The sequence below is a fragment of the Euprymna scolopes genome, chromosome 26 (genome assembly GCF_053919585.1).
Source record: "Euprymna scolopes isolate OS-2025 chromosome 26, ASM5391958v1, whole genome shotgun sequence".
Classification (NCBI taxonomy): domain Eukaryota; kingdom Metazoa; phylum Mollusca; class Cephalopoda; order Sepiida; family Sepiolidae; genus Euprymna; species Euprymna scolopes.
Genome location: NC_136507.1, coordinates 80,415,278 through 80,439,070, shown reverse-complemented (window position 1 = coordinate 80,439,070; position 23,793 = coordinate 80,415,278). Strand labels below are relative to the sequence as shown.

Below are 23,793 nucleotides of genomic sequence, written 5' to 3'. Positions count from 1 at the left end.
TTTTTATTTAATTCCTCAAAAAATTAATTTTAATTGAAAGTTTTTTATTTTTTTTTAATATCGACATTTTGCAAGTTTGTTTTCATAAAAGTGAAACTTGAGAAAATAGGCGTTTGTAAACAAACAAATAGTAAAAATCGTAAAATAACTTTCAAATTGAAATTATAAATGACAGATTTTCATTAATTTTATTTTAAAACTTGTTTTTTGGTTACTGAAAGAGAACAAACAAAAAAGTTTGTAGATAATAATATTCGAAATACTCACTAAACTCCAGTCGAATGTATGGATGTTAAGAGATGATATTTGGAAAGAAAAAAGAAAAATTAATTAAAAACTTCCATAAAGATGAAAAATCAAGACGGGTAACAATTCATGCTTCGTTTTCCGTGTTGAATAAAAAATGAAATAAATGTTTTTCTCCGCAATCGTAAGCCATTGTCATGATGATCGAGATGATATTGTTGAAAAATAAATAAAATACGAACGGGAAAGAAATGGCGCCTTTTTCGATTAGAGCAGCCTCGTTGTGGATGTCTTCTCGCTTAGTTACGCCTTTCTTTCTCTTCCAACTTTTTGTTAGAAAAAGACGCAAGTTTTTCAAAAGTTTGCGTTAAAGTTACTCGTGCAGATCCGTGCTGAAATAACGTTATTATTTAAAAAGCCATTCTTAACATGGGGAGGGGAGGGTTTTTTATACCTATTCTGTACTTTAACGTTACAATTGAATAAATAAAACATATCATAAAACTTTAATTAAACGTGGAAATACGATTTAAAAAATAGCGCGGACTGAATCACTCTCTGCATTAGCACCGCGTTAAAATCATAGTTCTTATTTAGAATTCACCCTAATTTAAAAAATAAAGAAAAACCAGAAGAATCTCTATGTACTTATCACAAACAGAAGATGTCATCTTCCGAAAATCACGTAAATTGATCAAGTAGTTTTATTTTTAACTCAGAAAAATCGGTGCTTATTCAAATTGGAACTTATAGCGACAATTAAAAGGGTTCCTGTTAAATAGAGTCGACAAATCGAGCTAAAAAAAAATATGTCGCTTTAAGCAAAAACAATATGGTAATCGTGAAGAAAGAGAGAGCCTGTTTCCTCTGTTTGACTATAGGTGGCGTTACTGTCTGTCCACCCAGTTACGGAAGCACAAAATGTATATAATGGCACCCTTTAAATAAAAATAAATGTTTTTGTTATATTTTAATTGTAAACATGTTTTTTTGTTGCTTTTGCAAACATATTTAAGTTTTATTTTTCCAAACATTTACGTGTTGTTGCTTGTTTATTTTCAAACATTTACATTTTTTTTGGGTTTTTTTGCAAGCATAAACTAAATATTTTTGAAATATTTTTCTTTTTGAAAAGTTTGCTTATGCACTTATTGTACCGCGCTATTTTTTAATAGTAGTTTCAAGTAAGCAGTTTCTAGGTTGGCAGTTTTTTTGCGCGAACAGTTGGCAGAGATGGCGGAAATTTTCTGTTTCTATGTCTATCCTTGTAGCCATGTCACTAGTAAGGGTGCTGGAGGTAAACGTTTTGTCTGGGCTGACGTTATCCGCCTGATAGTCAGGGACCCGAATCTTGGATTAACCACTAAGGAGGCTGTCCTATCAGCAGGTGCAAAGTACTGGGGCTGCTATATTGCCATTTGGTGAATGGATTCTGGACCATGCAGTAGCTTCTGGTGGGACCTCTCGATGCCATACTAGTGAGTAATTGTTACGGCTTTACCTTATCATTAGCTACAAAAAAAAAAAATTCTTCGTTTCTTTTTCTCTCTTAGTTTCCCCTCTCTGTCCTGCTCTAAGTAAATCTGACGACCTAGTCCACAAATTCCAAAATTTCATCATGACAAGTTTCAAGAAAAAATACACGATTAAACCCGGTTCTCTAACTTCCAACGTAGACCCCTACTACCATGTCTCCTTCTCCAACATCAGGGGTCTACGTTCTAACCTTCCAGAGGTTGAAACCCAATTACAGGAGACTAAACCAGACCTTTTATTTTTAAGTGAAACTGGCATTGGACAGGCTATTTTCCTAGAAGAGTTCGCAATTAAAGGATACTCTAACTTAACTTCTAAATCTGACCCCCAAGATCGCCATGGGTATGGAATATGTGCCTATATTAGGGATAGCTTTCCATGTGGTAGGGACATCTCCAGGGAAGATCCTAACTTACCCTATATGTGCTTCCGGGTTGCTTTAGCTCACACTACGGCATTTATATTTACTCTCTATCGCCCCCACAACAGCGGAGTTACTATCTTTAAAAGCATATCTGAGAAAATTGATCAAGTCTTATCTGCTTATCCTTCAGCTAACATTCACGTATGTGGTGACTTCAATGTTCACAACGTCGAATGGTTGACCCACTCTAACAAGACCGATGATGAGGGGAGGTTCTGTCATGATTTCTCCATTGCCTATGACCTCACTCAGATTGTTCAGGAACCCACCCGTGTGCCCGACAATGACGGCCAGTATGCGAGCCTACTAGACCTTTTTCTCACAACTTGCCCTGAACTATGTTCAGTTTCTGTTCTGTAGCCTCTTGGCTCTTCCGACCACTCTGTTGTATCAATTAAGATAAAAATGAAATGTAATAAGTCCCCAGACGTACCTCTCCATCGTACAGTATATCGATACACTAAGGCTGACTGGGATAACTTCCGTACATTTATATCTGATCTACCTATGCATTCCATGTTTAAAAAGGATGTGTCCTCTATAGTATTAGACCTGACGGAATGGTTAATTGTAGGTATTGACCATTTCATACCCTCGAAAAAGTTTCAGCAAAAACCTAACAGCGAGCCATGGTTCTCTCCAGAATGTGCTGCTGCCATTCCGCACAGAAATCACTTTTTCCACTGTTTCCAACGTAATAGATGTATGGAAACTAAAGCCGCTTTCAGGACTGCCAGCAACCATTGTAAGAAAGTAATAAAGAATGCAAGAGAGTTGTATGTTCAATCTGTTAAGTCCAAAGTAGCTGAGCAGCGGCTTGGTTCCCACCAGTTTTGGCAAATAGCAAACAGAATCCTGAACAGAAGCGTGTGCTCCATCCCAACTATTATCAATGGACCTGAGGTAATCTCGTCAGCATCAGACAAAGCCAAACTCTTTGTCGAGAACTTTGCAGCTAATTCTACCCTTTGCGATCAAGGCCGCCAACTCCCAATATTTCCTCCTGTATCAGAAAATACGCTATGTGATATACGTATATCTGTACGTGATGTTGCCAAGCTAATCAAAAACCTTGATTCCAGTAAAGCAACTGGCCCTGACGGTATTCCAATTATAGTACTCAAAAAACTTCAACCTGAACTAGCGCCCATATTTACAAAACTGTTTAAACGTTGTCTTAAGGAGAATAGTTTCCCATCTCCCTGGAAAATTTCATCAGTATGCCCTGTATTTAAGAATTCAGGTGATCGCTCACCCCCCTCTCAGTACAGGCCAATAAGTCTCCTGTGCGTCATGAGTAAGTTGCTGGAATCTGTGTTAAATACAGAAGTAATCAATCATCTCAACAAAAATAACCTTCTTAGTGACACTCAATATGGTTTCCGTTCTGCTAGATCTACAGCAGATGTGCTTACAGTTATATCTCATAGGATTAGCAAATCTTTCGACGGAGGCAACCTTTCTAGGGCAATTGCTCTTGACATATCTAAGGCCTTTGATAGGGTATGGCATAAAGGTTTACTTCATAAGATCTCTAGCTATGGTATTGCTGGAAATGTCTTCTCAATTATTAAATCATTTCTTTCTGATAGGTTCATAAGAGTAGTAGTTGAGGGGCAAAAATCAGAAGCTCACAGTATTAATGCCGGTGTCCCTCAGGGGTCCATCCTGGGCCCAACTCTTTTCCTGATCTACATTAATGATCTTCCAAATCACATCCTTACATCATTTGTAGACATTTATGCTGACGACACTACCATTTATGGTAGCACATCTAAGACAGTAAACAACCAAGTTCTCTCCAATTCTCTCTCCTCTGATCTTGAGCACGTAGTTCAATGGGGTAAGGAGTGGCTGGTTACTTTTAATGCATCTAAAACCAAGCTTCTCTCTTTACATCATCAACATTCTGATCCACATCTGGCATCAATTGAAATGAATGGCTCTCGTCTTCAGGGGGCCTCAAGTTTTGCCAAGCTTCTTGGCTTGACCATTACTCCTGATCTTAAATTGAACACGTACATCAAATCTGTTGCCAAGGCCGCTGGAAAAATGGTGGGATCTTTCTATCGATTTGGTAGATATCTCACTGCTGATGCTATTCTCTATCTATATAAGAGCCAGGTACGTCCAAGGATGGAATACTGTTGTCACATCTGGGAAGGAGCTGCTAGAAAGGACTTGGCCTGCCTTGATAGAGTTCAAAATAGACTTCGTAGCCTCGTAGGAGATGTCCTTTTCTCTTCCTTGCAACCTCTATCTCACAGAAGAGATGTTGCGAGTTTGTCTCTGATGTATCGTTATTTTCATAGAAAGTGTACAACTGAGCTTCAATCTATGGTCCCCCCTTGCCAAACTTTCACAAGAAACACTCGTCTAGCTGTAAACACTATCAATAATTCCCCCCCCCCACTCTTTATCTGTGCCTAAACCTAAACGTAGATTCCATGAACAAAGCTTCTTTCTTAGAACTGCACGCCTGTGGAATTGTCTTCCGTTTTCCTGCTTTCCGGCTGACTACAATATGGTTGTGTTCAAGTCTAACGTAAATAAGTTCTTGATGAGCCGTTCCATATAAGTTATCAAATTTAACAAATTTTCATTACTAATGATTACTATATTGTCCAATTTCTACTGTACACTCTTTAACCCTTATCCTTGAGGTGGCCTCTTGGCCTTGATAATGTGGTGATGCCTATGTAAAAAAAAAAAAAAAAAAAAAAGTAAGATTCAGGTTTTACAATATCCTTTTCCAAATATATATATATATAAATACTCGCGGAAAAGGTAAAATAAGTGCAGAAAAATTAAGAAAAAAAGGGGGGTCCATAAAAAAGGATAAAAGAAAAAATGTTGATTTTTTTTTTTTTATAAGAGAATAAAAATACTCGCGGAAAAGCGGTTGTACCCGTAAATATGTTTAAAAGAAAAATATAGCAAAAATATTTAGTTTATGCTTGCAAATAAAAAAGAAAACGTTTGAAAATTAACAAGCATCAAAACGTAAATGTTTGGAAAAATAAAACTTAAATATGTTTGCAAAAACAAAAAAAAAACATGTTTACAGTTAAAATATAACAAAAACATTTATTTTTATTTAAAATATAAAAAACGGAAATATGTTTGAAAAAAAAAAAACTTAAATATGTTTGCAAAAAAAAAAAAAATATGTTTAAAATTAAAATATAACAAAAACATTTTTATTTCAAGGGTGCCATTATATACATTTTGTGCTTCCGTAACTGGGTGGACAGACAGTAACGCCACCTATAGTCAATCGGAGGAAACAGGCTCCCTCTCTTTCTTCACGATTACCAACAATATTACATACTTAATTTGCATGTCGAAAATAGTAAGATATCTAAGAATTATTCATGGAGTAGAAAGTTATATATATATATATATATATATATATATATATATATATATATATATATATATATATATATACGGAAAGGTCTGTATGGTGTACGTACTAGTTATGGAACTAATATGACATATTCCAAAATCAAGAAATCGATTAACTAGTTCTTTTTATTATTCAAGAAAATAAAAATTTATGACTTAGCGAGTCATAGTGTTCTCATCGCGCATGATGAAATCCAATGAAAAAAATAAAGGGGAGACAACTCAAATCGAAGTGTCGAGGTAAAAATCAGCCTTTTGTTCAAAATACAGATAAGTAGTAAAATTGCCAAAAATCGTAAATATTAATTTTCTTAGTTTAAAAAAAAAAAAATAACTATTTGGTCAGGCTCCTTACCCAGAATAATATGACTCTCTTTCTCTAAATTTCCCTGTCTTCCATCAGCTGCCTCAGATCTTCTGCATCACAGCATCATGTGCAATTTGCTTCATGCACGTGAATCTAGGTCATCCTATGCTTATGCATACATGCCGTGGAGTCCACAGCAATACATTGCTCCTCTGGCAGTGACCGGCAAATTATAGACATCACTCCATGATGGTAGTAGATATGGCAGGTAGGTTGCCATAAAGTTGCTGCTTCATGGGATGATCTTACCAAGTTATATTTAACACTGTTCATAGCATACGGGTGTACATGTTGTTTAGCTTTCTTTCCAATCTTTTGATGAGTGTCCAGATTGTAGCATCGTAAACAAGGACAAAAAAACTACTACATAATTTTTGGAATATGATATCTTCGATCAGTAACGAGTATGTACATCATACAGACTTTTCTATATTTCCTTTACTATTACTATTGCACCATAAGTTCCAATTTGAATAAGCGCTGAAAAATCAAATTTTGTGAATAAGCAAAAAGGGACTGTCTCGCGACGTCACATTGAAAAAAAGGACTGATAAATCCACAATATTTCAAACTTGCGAGATCAGCCTTGTAATCCTAACGATTTCACATTAATTGCAAAAAATCGTTTAAAAACGATTTTCATTATAGAAATAAAACTACTTGATTGATTTATGTAAATTTTGGGATATTACGTCTTTGTTTAGTAATGAATACGTACATCATAAATATTTTCCTGCAGTTTTTTTTTTTTTTGTAAGCGACCTTTTTACACTATAGAAGGTATTCATTTCTCTCCAACAGTGAGAAAGATGACACAAGAGTCAAAAAGTAAGTCAGAACCACTGGGGTGGGGGTGGGGGGTGTAACTCTGACTATGCAAAAAATGCCTCTCAGGCACTCAAAGAGAGAAGGCAATGCCTGGGAGGGTGAGCCTCCTAAAACTGCACGGGACCACCATCACAGGTGGAAGTTACAAGATGTTTATTTTTTATTTTTTATTTTCTTACACTTTCACCCCAAACAAGGCACAGGGCAACTTTGATGTTGGGGCTATTATCAGAGACATAAGTTGCAGGGATACTATGTAGGGAGTTGAGTAGCAAGATGTTTGTTCACATTACACTTGAACTTCTGCATGTCAGTACAGTTGGAGAAGCAGGAACCCGGAAGGGAATTCCAAAGTCTAGCAGTTCTGGGGAAGAAACTATTAGAATAAAAGGCTTTCTAGCATCTAGGGATCTCTAATGTGTAGGGGGTGGGACTTTGCTGCTTCTCAGGTTTGTCGGAAGGGGGGTATTTACGTTGAGGAAGTACAAGGGCTTGTAGTTCTTTGGAGTATCTACCATTAAAATACTTGTAGAACAGGCAGAGGGATGCCGTATTTCATTGATGGGACAGAGGTTGAACCTTAGATGACAGTTCAGGACCTATCAGGTTGGCGACTCTCTTTTGAATCCTGTCCAGGAGTGAGAGACTAGTAGCAAATGCACCAGCTCAAATATGACAACAATACTCCATACATGAGCGAATGGGGGCGTTATAGAGGTACAGGATACTTTCAGGTGTAAGTATCTTTCTAGCATGGTAGATATAGCTCACCTTCTTTGCAGTAGTCTTGGCGATGCTCTTGATGTATCTGTTCCAACTCAGGTTCCATGTGAGCATTAAGCCGAGAAGTTTGAACGAAGTACTTTCAGGTAAGGTATCATTAGCCATAGCTATTGGTGGTTGAGAAGGTTTCTTGTAATTATTAAAGGAAACAAGCTTAGTCTTGGCAGCATTGAACATTACCTACCATTTTTTACCCCATTTCACTACGGACTGGAGGTCTGCCTCTAGGGTTTCCACCATTGCCTTGGAGATATGTTCATTCAATTTCCCCTCATGCATGTTATAGAGCATGGTCTCGTCAGCAAATATACCCATCTCAGAGACTATTTTATCAGGGTGGTCATTTATGAATATCAGGAATAATAAACGTCCAAGAATCAACCCTTGAGGTATTTATATCATATTGTTTCGTGGGTGACCTGAATTCTTCTCTTATTTAAGAAGGATTTAATTCTGTTAAGCATTCACCAGTAATACTGTATGATCCGATTTTCATGAGAAGACCATCGTACAATACCCTGTTAAAAGCCTTAGATATATGTAGGTGAAAAACACCTTTCATATCGTTATAACCGTATTAGTTGTTTGTATTAATAAATACTAACTCACACATTATTACTTACTTACATGATGTTTACGCTAAAATATCAAAACATAAAAAATAAAATGCGTATTAAATCATTTTATAGGAACTTACACAGGGTTACCAATTATAGGAACTCCCCGGCAGAGTCCTATTTTGTAAGGGTGTGAGTTGGTGTTTACTAATTCATAATTGGGATCTATCAAATTTTAGGACCAAGGTTGCAGGTACTGAAATTTCTTGAAGTCAAAAGTAGGAAGGTATCTGTGGGACTGTTAAAGGTAAGTTTAACAAAATCGAGTTTTTTCACTAAGGTGCATTTGTTTAAATTGTTGGGTATTTTGAATTTTTTGATAATAATAAACATCGTTTATGTTGTGTTGATTAATCGGACTATTATTCTCATCTTGGGTGTTATTAGCACAGCGTTTCAGCCGCTGCAACCTGCGATCTTCTTCGGGTGTTGAAACCGTGCTTCTTTTTCTCTACTAAGGAAAAGAGGGTTGGCTCTGCATTACAAGAACTCGAATCGTGGGTCGGAGGGTGAGTCCGTAGATCATAACGAAGGTTCAATCTTCAGGGGTCACTAAAATACCTTTTAAAGGCTTTCCTATAACTCAATTTTTCGGGATATTTATACATTTTGTCTTCCCCTTGTTTCTGAAGGGGCTTAGGCTAACTAAACTCTGGCTCCTTTTACTAACTGCCCACTCTCCTCTAACTCTACTGTATATATTGAATGTATATTTCTTTGTGACGTCAGAATGTGGCCAAACGTGAATGTTTTTTCACATGGATATTGCATCTGCTTCCAACACGTTTCTGGCAACACAGAGAAGATTCTTTAATTTCCATTGTCCCGTTTTACTCACTCTGACATAACTTTGTTGTATAGTTATTTCTACTATAATGGACAATTCACTACATTCCTGGAATCGCATCAAAATAGCAATGTGTATTCTTTTTAACTTTTGATCACTATATTCGATTCCAGCATTCTTCTTTAATAAATATTATTTTCGATCCTAATTAGTTCATTTCTCTAAATACCGAGGTCTGTCCCTTTCAATATAGAGCACATAGATTGAAACTCAGTAGACCCTTTTTTATGGAAATTACTCCAGACCAGGCGTGAAGCCACTTTAGGTAAGGAGTCAACAATAATGAAAGATGATAATCGCACAGACAAGAGATGCCTATTGACCTTAATCTTGAAAAGACCAAGGTTAAAAGTAGGAGGAAAACTATCAGCAGAAAGAGATTTCCATTTTATTTGGAAATAGGAATCTGTATTAGAATGAAGTATTAAAACAGTGAATTGATGAAGACTACTAGACCAACGAGTCAAACAAGCTGGAAAAAAGGATGCAGGTATAGAGAAATGTTGTCAAACTGCTATCCAGCCCTGCTCGCATGCAGCACACACCTGGAAACAATGCACAACACCCTCAGTTTGAGACATATATGGTTATTGCCCCCTTATTTTCAGCAGTTGATTTTCAGAAGTCGATATCGCCACCCATAGGTGGCGATATCGACTTCCTTTCTTCTTTTCTCTCTCTCTTTCATTCTCTTGCATCTGAGACACCAAGTGAAATAGGCATGTTAAAAATACTCTCCTCATGTAACTTTCTTGTAAACACATCTTGTACCAATCCCCTGTAATAAATTCACACAGTTTGTAAGTTACGCATTTAGTGAGCATTGTTTCTTTGCTTATTGTTCATCTATAAATGTTACTTTTTTAACCTGATAAACAGCATTCAACGACAGCGATACAGATGGAGTACTCTTGCCATGCCACACCTGGGCAGGAGTTGCTAGAAGCAGCTTATCCTACCTTGACAGAGTTCAAAATACACTTCATAGCCCAGTGAGAGATGCCCTTTTCTCTTCCCTGCAACCTCTTTCGCACAGAAGAGACATTGAGAGCCTGTCTCTGCTCTATTGTTAGTTTCCTGGCAAATGCTCGTCTGAGCTCAATCTATTGCCCCCCCCCCCTGAGCCTTTCACGAAAAACACTCATCTAGCTGAAACCACTATCAATAATTTTCCCCACTCTTTATCTGTGCCTAAACCTAAATGTAGATTCCATAAACAAAGCTTCTTTCTTAGAACTGCACGTCTGTGGAACTCTGTTCCATTTTCCTGTTTTCCAACTGACTACATTATGGTCGTCTTTGAGTCCAATGTGAACAAGTTCTTGATGAACCATCCCCTTAAGTAATCCAATTTACCAAATTTCCTCTACTAACGATTATTACATTTTCCCCATTGATTACTGTACACATTAACCCTTATCCTCGAGTGGTCTCAGGGCCTTGATAAGTGGTGACTCCTTTGAACAAAAAAAAAACATTCAACGACGTCCATTACACAGGGGATGGATCAAGCAATTCCAAAAAACACATGCTGTAATAGTATTTATGAAGACTGAAACTAGAAAAATCGCATCTGTGAGAGAGAGTTGGCAGAGAAGAATAAAAGATCAGGCCAATCAAATTACAGATACGTTTCTACCATGGAAATAGCGATGGAGTGGAGAAAGAGTAGCACTTCTTCTCCGGGAAGTGTAAAATTGGACAGTTGCTGAGTCGCTATATCCTCTTCTGTATAAATGTCTCTCCTCCTCCTTCCAAGGGTCCTTAAACTATATCCGATGGTGAGGCCCCAGCTTGCGGGCTTTGGCGAGTGCGGAGCCACCCTTTAATTGTCATTGCTCCCAGGTCCACTCTGACCTGGAATGGTAATACCTGTTAGGTTCCCAAATATTGGTTAAATAGAAACCGACTTGAAAAAAAATATATATTCTATTAAAACATTTATCTTCAAAATAACTGGATTTGGCATTAAATAACCTGAAAAAGGTTGATATGCCGTAGAACAAAACCAACCAACCAACCAACCAACCCCCTTCTTCCAAATATGACAACTGAAGCATGCTTGTTTTACTTTTTTGTCAAATTTACTGAATTGAATGTCCTCGAGTAGCTTTTAGCCTTAATATGTGGTAACTCAACGGTAAAAAAACAAAAAGAGAAGCGGTTCACAGTAAGACAAAATGGATTCTGACATCATAACCAAAGTCATTTTTTTTTAAATATATATTGAGAGCTCGTTCAGGCCACAATAAAAACATAATATCTCTAAGATGCCCACTTTTCACTTTTAATAGGATCTTAGTCTTCCAAATGGTTTCTTATCTTGGATAGATACCATGTACTCCAAAAAAGCACCCCTATTTCATTTTCCCTCATTGAAATCCTACTCCCGTTTAGAGATCGACTTTGGCTGATCTATGTTTAAAAAGGGTCATACTAACCTGCTTTTCTTTCTTGTTGGGTGTTTTTTGTCCCACTCTCCATTTTATTCCAATAAAATTATTAAAAACACATTCAAATCTATATATATAACAAGCAAAATGTGTGTTAGTGTGTTTGTGTGTGCGTTTTTTGTGTATGTCCGATAAAGGCCTTTTTGATGGTCACTCTTTCTTAGAACCTTTTATATAATGTCTGAATTATAATATCCATGGTTTATGAAGGGAGGTCACATCTACCTTTTATTTGAACGACTTTTACATGCTATTTTAGCGATATTTCTTGGTCTACGCATGTTTCTTTGGCTTTTCAGTATAAAAAAAAGCGAAACTGAATCCGTAGAATACAAACTCCCTGGCACTCGTACTAGCGATATCCACAAACGCAATGAAATTTGATCAATGCGAGGGGAAAACCCTTATATCAGACAATTGCTACTCCTCTTGTCATGGGGAGCTAGTTTCACCCCTCCCCCCAACGTCCTGGAAGAGCCACGCAGCTAAAGTTGTGGAAAACCCCCCCCAAAAAAACTGCCTCACAGCAAATGTGAAGTGCGAGTCTTCATTCCCTATATAGCATGATGTTTGACCTCATTAAATTCACGCGCCTGTTCCATTAAGTTTTTAATCATTAAATTAAAACGTTTTTCATTCCTCGCTCTTTGTGGGCGAGCGGGTATGATACCAGTCTTTTATTTCCGTTTCTTAACCACCTTCGCGTCAAAGCTTCAGGTTCGAGCCTACCTTCCAACCAAAACATTTTTCTTTCTGCTACACCTCTAAAACACCCGGGCAACGCCGGGCATCCCTGCTAGTCTAATATATAAAAGGTAAAATGGGCATGCACGTTTGTGTATGTCCTAGAAAGGCTTTTTGCATCGGCATTCTCGCATCGATTCCGCTAGAAGTTTTCTTATACTTCCTAAATCGTAAAATCTAAGATTTGCAAACGGCCATCGTCTCTATCTATTTTTTTTTTATTGAGTTTTAAAAAATTCCCTCGTTTCGAGTGTTTGTTTGTCTTTTACGTATAAATAAAGCAAAACTAATCAAACGTAGTTGCCTACTCCTGGCCTTCCGGTCGGGTAGTATCTGCTCTGTAATTAGTCCTTGATCAATGTAGGGGGAACCCTTCATACCGAGACAATTACTATTTATTTGGATACTGCGAGAGCTCCCCCTTTTTGAGGGTGAGCTGATTTTCCCCCACATTAAAAACGATTTACGTGGGGGTTTTAAAAGCATTTAAAAGCAACGTTATTTCTGCAAGTCATCTTTTTGATTGACTACATTAAATTTGAAGGCTTTACACTTCCGGTCGCGTCATGGCGTAGCGGTACGATGTCAGGTTTTCTTTCACTTTCTTTTCCGCCTTCACGTCACGGGTTCGAGCCTGCCTGCCTACTACCAATTTTTTTTTTCTTTTAACACCTCTCTCCACCCTGGTTGCCTACTGTTGTTTTGATTCCCTCCCCACACTACTACCATTTTTTTTTTTTAGCACCTGTCTCCATGATCACGGGTTCCAGCCTGCCTGCCAACTACCATTTTTTTGCTCAACACACATCTCCAAACACCCGGGCAACGCCGGGCAACGCCGGGCACCCAGGCTAGTTAAACATAAAAAATAGTAATAAGATAAATAAGATAATATTAAGGAAATAAAATGCGAGTTTATTATGACGACTTATCATGGAGGAAGATGGCGGCTAACAGAGGTGAATGCATGGTAGTGGAAGTGAACTTAAACCATATGTTTCTACAACACTAATTTATTTTTTCTGTTTTTTTTTTTTTGTATTTTTTTGTTCCTAACATTATCAGTTTTTACTTTTCTTCCTTTTTTTTGATCTTTTAGCTGGGCTCGCAACACTTTCACTTTCTACATGTCTTTTAAACAAAAGCCTATCCAAGCAAACGCGTGGTGGGAGGTCGATGGCTGCAGGGGCCAATCACTGATTTGGCGCCTCCCCCCCCCCAACGGCCGAGCGAAGCTGGATATGAGCGACGAAGTCGCGAAAAAATGAGCATGTTCAGTAGAATGTTTCCTTCTGAAGCCAAATTGGTATTTATAGAGGCACTTGTGTTTCTCTAAAAACTTGTAGACTCGTTCGTGTACAACTTTTTCAAGAAGTTTATTAATATTTGATAATAGAGAAATAGGCCTGTAGTTACCTACCTCTAGTTTTGAGCCCTTCTTGTATATGGGGATGACTTTGGCCAGCTTAAGCATATCAGGAAAAACTCCAGTATTGAGGGAAAGATTGATACACATACACTCCAAATGATGATACACATACACTCCAAATGCATAGAAATGCTAAATTTGCCCTCCAAACAGCCTCAGAAATGGAACAAAGTTGTGTTTATTAAGGTCTTTATTTTAAATTTTCTTGGGTCTCCTACAAAGGGTGCGCCCCCTAAAACCCCACTTTGGCGCCCCCCCCCTGCCACCACGCTAATGTATCCAAGGAGGTTTGTCTCAGCCTCCCTTTCAAAATGTTATAGAAATACATAAGGCAGGTGTCGTTAAAAAGAGCTGACGCATGACCAGTAGCCACTTTTTCCTCCTACTTAGCCAACACCTCTCTAATCTCCTTTGTAGATTTCACCTTTTCCTCCTCCTCCTCCTCCTTGTTGTTGATCTCTTGCAACACCTTCGTCTGTTGCATCGCCTGTAATTCCTTCAACACCTCTGTTGTCAGTTCCTTCTATTGCTCCAGCACAAGCTTATTAATATCCCCCTCATCTACTTCCAACTTCATGGACTTTCGAAGGGAAACAATCTTGTCCAACACTACCTCAGACTCAGGCTGGGGATCAAACCCTTCAAAGTCTCTTTCAGTGATGCAATCAGGCCACAATTTCTTCCAGGCAGAATTCAATGTGCATTTCGTAATGCCCTGCCATGCAACATCAATAATTTTCAGAGCTATGACAATGTTGAAATGTTCCTTCTAAAACTCACAAAGGGTTATTTGAGTGTTGTCCCTGATTTCAAAGCATTGCTGAAACATAGCTATATATATATATATAACATATATATATATATGCATATATATATATATATATATATATATATATGCATATATATATATATATATATATGCATACATATATATATGCATATATATATGCATATATATATATGCATATATATATATATGCATATATATATGCATATATATATATATGCATATATATATATATGCATATATATATGCATATATATATGCATATATATATATATATATGCATATATATATGCATATATATATATATATATGCATATATATATATATGCATATATATATGCATATATATATATATGCATATATATATATATATGCATATATATATGCATATATATATATATATGCATATATATATATATATGCATATATATATGCATATATATATGCATATATATATATATATGCATATATATATATATATATATATATGCATATATATATATATGCATATATATATATATATATATATATATATGCATATATATATATATATATATATATGCATATATATATATATATGCATATATATATATGCATATATATATATATATATGCATATATATATATATATACATATATATATATATGCATATATATATATATATGCATATATATATATATATGCATATATATATATATATATGCATATATATATATATATATATATATATATATATATATATATATATATATATATATATATATATATATATATATATATATTGTTTTGTTTTGGTTTTAGCGATATGTTTTGAATGATGGTCCAGGGGTAAGGGTTTAGGCTCATTATCGTTGGGTCCCGATTTCGAATCTCGCTAGATACAGCCACTCTGATGAGTCGTAGACGACGAAACACGTGTCAGTGGATAATTACATTTTAAATATAATATATATATATATATATATATATATATATATATATATATATATATTGGAAAAGGAAAGAAAAGAGTCCACCATTTCTTACATGCAAGTCAGGAAGAGTAGAGAAGATCTAAAAAAAAGAATTTGACCTTTTTTGTCAACAGCGGAAACTGACAGCAAAATGAATAAAATGTGCAACCTGCGGCCATGAGTGCATCCCAGCAAAAAGGGGGAGCATTACCCATGGCTATGGCTGGAGATGTGGGAATGTTAAATGTCGATGGTGGCCAGCAATCTGGAATGGGACCTTCTTTGCAAAATCATGGCTGAAAATCACTTGCATTATCAAACTGATATACCTGTGGGTGTTCGAGATAGCAATGGAAAAAAAAAAAAACCTCTAGCACGAATATGGATTGGGATCAGTGCACGCTATAGTCGATTGGAAGAATTGCCAGACATTTGCCAGGATTATTTTCTCAGGAATCCCCAGCACATAGGAGATCCAGGTCATACAGTGGAGATATATGAGCCTGTTTTCAACTGATCCAAACATAACATCAGCAGACGACTCACACCAAAAATGTACATTGCATATGTATTATTTTATCGGGACATATCGTTTCCAGTCCTCTGATAATTTTGTTCATAATGCAATTGATAATATCATTAATTCTTATCTTAAACCGTATTTCCGATATAGTAAGTGATGATTATAATTAGTATAAAAAAATAAGAAAAACCTTCACGTGATCCGTCTCCTGATTAAATGAGAAAACAACGCTAATATAACAATATATTGAAAGGTAATAGAGTAAACCTTTGTGCTTTTGAGTTTACTTATCAATTTAAAATTCATCAATTTCCATCATACATTTTGGAATATATACTCTAAGGAACACAGTGAGTAATATGAGCACATTACTTTTTGCAAGTTTTCATATATAGGGCATGTATATATAAATTTAGATATATATTTTAACCCTAACTACTCACACCAAAATATACTTTTTGGTCTAACTCACATCGCCGAAAGCTACCCGGTTTGTGAAGAGCTATCTTACATGTCCGCTACTTCTTCTCTGTCCACTTTGCTGTCATCTGATGCCGTCCAAAAGTATGAGGAAAAAACATCTTCCTAAAGAAATTTTCCTGGCATTGGAAAAAAAAAAAAAGAAAAGATTCCAACTACTCTCAGTCGAATCGGCATAAAAAGAAAAAAAAAACAAAAAAACAAGCCAACCCATCCACTTTTGTTGTTTCATAAAAAATACTTAAAAACATACCCCCTCAAAAAGTTTGTTTTAATTCACTATCATAAAATAAAAAAAATACTTGGAAAAAAAAATTTATCTGAAACAGTTGCTTAAAATTTTTTATTGGACAAAAAAAAAAAAATTTTCTAACACTTATTTATTTGAAAAAAAAATTTTTGCTTAAAAATTATTTATTTGACTGCAAAAAAAAAAACAAAACCCAACAACTTTTCTTCACCAAGTTAATAAAAATTAAAAATTACGGTAGGTTCTTGCTTTTTGTTTTCTGTTGAGGTTTCTACATTTAAAATTTTTATACTATATTTTCTCTTACGCAGCATTGTTGTGGTTTCATCGGCAATGCTCGGCATTATTCGACTGTTGACGTCGTGCTCCAGAGAAAGCCGAGCAAACGCTGAGTTATGTCTTGTTCAAAGGATGCATAAGTACCTCTTTTTTTTTTCTTAAATTGTTAGGTGGAAGCACGGAATAGTTACAAAACACTCTCCCCTCCCCATGTTAAGAATGGCTTTCAAAATAACGTTATTATTTCAGCATGGTGCCAAAAATGCACAAGTACCAAAATTGTTGACAGCTGTTGTAGCTAGACGAGTGCATGCTGCAAATGATCTACAGCGAAGAGGGGGGGGGGCATAGATAGAAGTTCAATTGAGCATGTAGCAGCCGACACTCGTTACAATCACAGGCAGAAGTGCTTCTCAAGACTTGAGATTTGAAATCCATTTTCTCCCTGGCTTGTCCAATCACAAGCCAGCTCTCAATCACGTGACTGAGTACATGAAAGGCGAAATCTGAAACCCTTTTCCTCTTTCTTGCTACTCTGCCCAGTAGCACACATCGCTGGGGGGGGGGGGGAGCTTTGGCCCCCAGTGAACGTGAGTACAGCAAGCAAACAATGGCTCTCTTCTCACTACCATTTGTTTGCATGTTCGGTACCCAAACGAACATTCTTTATCATGCTAAAGAACATACACCAACACACACCCATGACAACACATGAACACACTTGAGTCTTTGCCCTTTCTTTCTCCTATAATTGGCTTCTTTCAGCTCGGCGACTACTAGCTATAAACACGTGTGGACTGAGCTGTTCTCTGTTAGAAATTTCAGAAGCAAGGGCGATAACCGCGTGATTTACAATCACGCGATTATTTCGACCAATGGTATTGCGTTGTCCAGTTGCTGTGGAGGATTCAGAAGTGGCGGGAATTTTGTGTTTCAAAAAACAGATTTCAACTTGACGTCGGAGAAGGCCGACGCACGTAAATCTCGCTCCATGCCTAATGAACTAAGGCAGGGTTCTACCCCATTTATTTCTCCGCTCATTTAATGCGGATACTAGCCGGAGGCTAAAATGTTCTACGGATTAATTACTTCATTAACATTGCCCACAAGGGGGCATATTATTTTATGAACATCGATCGCAAGTGCGTTGTTCATATGGACAGTCTGGAAGGATTACGAGAACCCTCAACCAATTCTACGAGCGGGCGATTCTACCAGCATCTTCAACAAGAAGAAAACTACCTTCGCCTTTCAAGGCAAGAACTACAACTACCTTCGCCTTTCAAGGCAAGAACTACCCGCCATTTGGCAGAAGCTAAAGAGGGCACTCTTTTGCAATATGGACTCCTTTTTTACCCTTTTGTAAATAAAATTATTCTTGGATTTAAGGTGAGCCTTTGTTGCTTTTCTGTGTCTCTTTCATTCTGCCATAGGCAAAAACGAGTAAGAGAATTTCTAACATCTCTTTCCTCAACAAGCCGGCAATATATTAATTCTATCTTCACACAAGAACACTTCCACTTGTTAACCCATTTCTCCCTTCTACTAACGCTACTAACAAAGATGACAAATAAAGTTGTTTATCAAATGTTAAAGTGGGACTTCCTTTCGTTGTCTTCATTATCAACTAAAAGCATCTACCATTTGCCTTCTCGTACTTTGAGATGAGGTTAATTTATTGCTAATCGCTGGAGGTGCCACTACTGGAGCTGCCCAGGCATTTTTTGTCTGCTAGATTGCTCTTCCTCTAGAGTGTCAACTTTTCAAATCTCACTTTCCCTCTATTGTGTCACATCTTTCCACCAAGGGAGGGAAATTAACATATGTACACTTACTAACTGATAAGCTGTCAATTTCCTTGCAATATTTGTTTTCAGCATACCTAAAACCCCATATAAAGTCTTTTTATTGGAAAATGGTAAGGCATTTTCAGTTGGCATAACCCTAACGCTAACTGATTACTTGTCAAGATATCTACTTTCAAGAAAAAGAGTGAAAGGGATTATTGGTAACTATGGAATTGGCAGAAGATTATTTAAGAGGGCTTTGTTTTCTAACAAAACAGCTTAGCAAATATTTGTTTATATTAGACTTGAAGACAACCATGCTTAAATCTGTTGGGAAGCAGACTCGTGGTAATTTGTTACATGGGATGTTTTAGGAAAGAAATTTTGTCCGTGAAAATGTTTTATAACAACCGGGAATAACACAGACGTCTCCATTATTCTCCACCAGGAGATGACCCATCAGGGCTCATACCTCCAGAAAAAATGAAAGAAAATGGATCAATGTGCTCCGTTATGCCAACTGAAGACGCCTTACCATTTTCCCATAAAACAACGATTTTATATGGGGTTTAAGGTATGCTGAAAACGAATATTGCATGGTAAATTAGCACAGATAGTTTTCGAGATATTAAGATGTGTATTATGCAATGTAATTAACTGGTGGCCATGTTTGAACGGGCGCCTTATGAAAGCGATAACTTCACTGCATGTTTTCTTTGGTGCTTATGCACTTTTTGATACTGCACTATTTTTAAATAGTTTTTCAGGTTAAATCCAAGTTTCACGATATTGTTAGGTGGAAGCACAGAATAGTTACAAACCCTTCCCTCCCTATGTTAAGAATGGCTTTTGAAATAATAGCGTTATTATTTCAGCACGGTATCAAAAGTGTATAAGTATCTTCTTTTTTTTTTTTTGTTTAGATAGTTTAGCAGATTACAATAAAACGCACATCCTCAGTGAGGCATTTTTGTCTGCTAGAGTGCTCTTCCTCTAGAGTGTCAACTTTTCAAATCTCACTTTCCCACCCTTGTGTCACATCTTTCCTCACAGTTTAGTGTTTGGTGAAAACCTATAAAATCATTTTATTGGAAAATGGCGAGACGTCTTCACTTGGCGTAACGGAGCACATAGACCAAATAATGAAAAAAAAGACTAAAAAAATCAACAACATAGTCTTCTTTGAAAAAGGTGTCTTGCTGCATGGAGAGTCACAGAAAAAAAAACAAAAAAAAAACGATTTAAATCATTTAATAAAATATTTCAGAACATTATTTGGTTTTCTAATATTTTTAAACACAAATTTTGTTCTGTCTTTGAAGCAGAATCCTCTTATGTAGCTACTCACTCACCATCGACGAAGGGGCAGTACTTTAAGCGAAAAAAGGCAGAACAAAGGGCTGTAACTCTTATATAACTATAGAGGACATTAAAAGGGATCACACCGTTTTTTTTTTTTCACTTAATATTAACAAGCAATTACTGAAGTTAATAAGTAATTTTTGAACAATGCAGAACTTTATAAAATAAACTTTTTAAATAACTGTTTGATACTTGTACAGTTTAATAAAGGCATTAAAAATGAAAATATCGGAAAAAGGTTATATTGTACGTATCCGTTGTGGAACGAAGTTCTAAAAAAAAATTTCACTTTATTTCATCAAGTAGTTTTTTTTTTTTTACAACGAAAAAAAACAACTGTTATGATACCAAGTAAAAGGTTCGATTTTTAGGAAGAAAAGCTAATATTAAAGATGGGGAGGGAGTGTTGGCGCTTTAAATTGAGTTATCTCCCCATGGCGTGTTCAAAAATTCTAAGATAGCTGACTTCAAAGCACTCTCGTAAAAATGTGTTTTTCCACTGTAAAAAAAATTACTTGATCAAATTAAGTGAAATTTATTTTCGGAGACCTTCAATCCAAAACGGATATGTACAACATAACTTTTTCTCGATATCTTCATTTTTTAATGTCTTGATTAAACTGTTCAAGTACCAACTGTTTTATTTTAAAACAAAAAATAAATTTAAATGACTATTTTATTTATAAACAACGCAGGCAGAAGAATAGCAGAACTTTGAACTTTATTAAAGAACGTTTTTAAATAATGTTAATAAAATAAATTTTAAACAGTTTATTTTATAAAGTTTTGTATTGTTAAAAAATAAAATACTTATAACTTCAGTAATTGTTTGTTAACATTAAGTGAAAAAAAACCCAAAAAAACGGTGTAATCCCTTTTAATGTCCCCTCCAGTCATGTAAGAGTTACAATCCTTTTTTTCCTGCCCTTTTCGCTTAAAGTAAACATCTGTCGACAAAGGACTCCCTCTTCCAAGAGCTGACCTTCAGCTGAAAGGTTTAAACTAAGTTATTATTAATTGTCTGTATTTTTGAGATGAGGTGTTTTCATTTATTGAGATTGTCGGAAAACACCTGATGAAGGCAGGATGGCAAAACGGCCGAAACGTTGTGACTCTAACAACCAAGATGAGGAAGTCAGTCCGACAATCTCAATAAATAAGTAATTATTGTTGTTATTTTTTAAATTTTTATGTTTTTGCTTCACGTAACTGAGTTAACATTGGCAGCCTTTTGTGAGAAAAATGCCGAAATTGGTGTGTACAACTAAATAAATAAAAGATTCCGGATAAGTAAAAAAACAAACAAACAAACAAAAAAAAAAAAACAGTAAAAAATAAAAATAAATCTTTACTTACTTATTCAGTACAGAAAAGTTACGTTTTGACGTGTATGATATGTCTTGTGGAAATACAAATACATATATTTGCTGAAAAAAGGGATGACGTCAAAGTACGAGTGGTAGTTACTAAAAGCAGTGTGACGTCACAAAAAAATAAATGGTAGTTGACAAAAGCGGTGTGACGCCATAACGGATGACTGATAGTCAGCAAAAACTGTCTGTTTAGAAGAAACCCTCTGATTTAATATCCCTGTACCTAATTATATGTATTTATAATAAATATAAGCGACAGGCGTAAAGTGTGTTTGTTTTAAAGCAGAAGTGACTTTAAAACTTCATATATTTATGACGTTAAATGGGCTGGTAAACAACAAAACAAAATAAACCAAATACAATACACAAAAGTCCAGCTAGAATTTGTCACTGACAACTTTCTCTCTCAACTTCCAGCACGTCTCTCCCCACTGCCTCTGCCAACAGACATTTTATCAGAAAACTGACCCCATTCCATTTGCATACATGTGCAGTGGAAGATGAGATCTCGTGAGATTCCACGAGACTACACCTTATAAATCCATGGCTGCCATCTTTAATTTCTCTTTCTCTCAGATCCCATCTGAAGGTAAGTTGTATGATCGCACGACACACACACACGGGGGCGCTTTCCTCTTTGATTATTACATTCAACTTTACACTCCCCCCTGGTCTCTAGACCACACATTTGGCATCGTGGACGCGGTCGTTTGTTGCGGGCACTCCTACGAAGGGGGATGGGCTGGACTATTTCATCTTCATTGGAGCTTTCAGAAGATGTGTCGGAACCATTAGCATCAGCGTTAGGGCGTACAGTCATACCATCAGGCTGGACTTCTTCATCTTCGTCGGAGCTCTCAGAAGGGGTGCTGGAACTATCGCCATCAGTGTTGGGGTTCACAGTTGTACTATCGTGGGGAATAGGATGGATCCATAGGTCATCATTGGATGATTCACTATGCTACTCGCCAACTGGTTCGTATTCAGGGCAGGCCAGAGGAGTACCATTGACTAGCACGGCTTGCTCACTGATGATGCCAGTGATTCGCCCTCTTTGAAAGCTGCTGGTGCATCGATTATTGGGAGGCTTCACCCAAACAGTGTCCCCAAACTTATACGGGCTTCGGGTTTCCTGCCGATTAGGCAGACGGGTGTCAATGTCCTTGATGCACACTCGATAGCAATGGATCGCATTGGTGGGTGCGCTTGCAGCAGTCATGCCATTCGTTGGAGCTGCATTATATCTATAGACCGCCTCTGTGATCATGCATTGTTTTCTTGCTGTGGTCCTCTTCACGCTTCGATGGCACCGTTCAGCTATGCCGTTGCCACTTGGTACATATGCACATCTGTGTCTAAGCCGGATCCCCCACTCATCTACGAAATGTTTGAACTCCTCACTGCAGAAGACTGTGTCATTGTCTGTGAGGATCTCTTCAGGCAGCCCCCTTTCATAAAATAGCTTGACGTTAAATGGGCTGGTAAACAACAAAACAAAATAAACCAAATACAATACGCAAAAGTCCAGCTAGAATTCGTCACTGACAACTTTCTCTCTCAACTTCAGCACGTCTCCCCCACTGCCTCTGCCAACAGACATTTTATCAGAAAACTGACCCCATTCCATTTGCATACATGTGCAGTGGAAGATGAGATCCCGTGAGATTCCACGAGACTACACCTTATAAATCCATGGCTGCCCTCTTTAATTTCTCTTTCTCTCAGATCCCATCCGAAGATAAGTTGTATGACCGCACGACACACACACACGGGGGCGCTTTCCTCTTTGATTATTACATTCAACTCTACAATTTGATAATAATATATAGTGAATATTGACCCAATGGGTCACAAAGTGTACTATTAAAATGCTATGGATCTTGCTTTATTGCTTGCCGCAATAGTAGGCGAATGAAGAAAGAAGTGTGGTGGTGATGGCGGGGGTGGTGAAGTAGCAGTAAAAAAAAAAAAAAAAAGAGAGAGAGATAAGAAAAGAAATTGAAAGGTTGAAAGACGCTTGTAGTGGCCCTTTTTAGGGTTCTTGTTTTCTGGGGAAAATTTTTGAGGGAGCCAATTTCAGAAAAAAATATTTTTAACGAAAACGATTTTAGGTATATACTCAAATGTGAAAGAGTGAAAGAAATGTTATATCATAAACACAAACAAACTAATGCGTTCAAAAGGATAGATGCATAAAATAAATATTTTATATAAAAAGGGAAAGGTAGTTTGCTTGAAGCATTAATGGTAAACAATAATATAAGTATAAAAGAATGCTGTTAGCAATGTAGAATAGTTGGGTATTGAAGTGATGTG

The 23,793-nt window shown here is 36.6% G+C and overlaps 1 protein-coding gene across 2 annotated transcripts in view; it reads right to left on the bottom strand.

Annotated features, from left to right (window-relative positions):
- LOC145248216 (uncharacterized) overlaps positions 1-21,567 on the bottom strand; it is a 64,613-nt gene extending 43,046 nt beyond the window's left edge. The window contains exon 1 of one of the 2 annotated variants that reach the window (XM_080110082.1): positions 21,461-21,567. The gene's annotated coding sequence lies outside the window, so the exon portion shown is untranslated. Of the gene's footprint in view, positions 1-267; positions 543-21,460 lie in introns of those variants that run through there. The other variant, XM_080110081.1, reaches the window with a different exon arrangement.
- Positions 21,568-23,793: the final 2,226 nt, after the last annotated feature.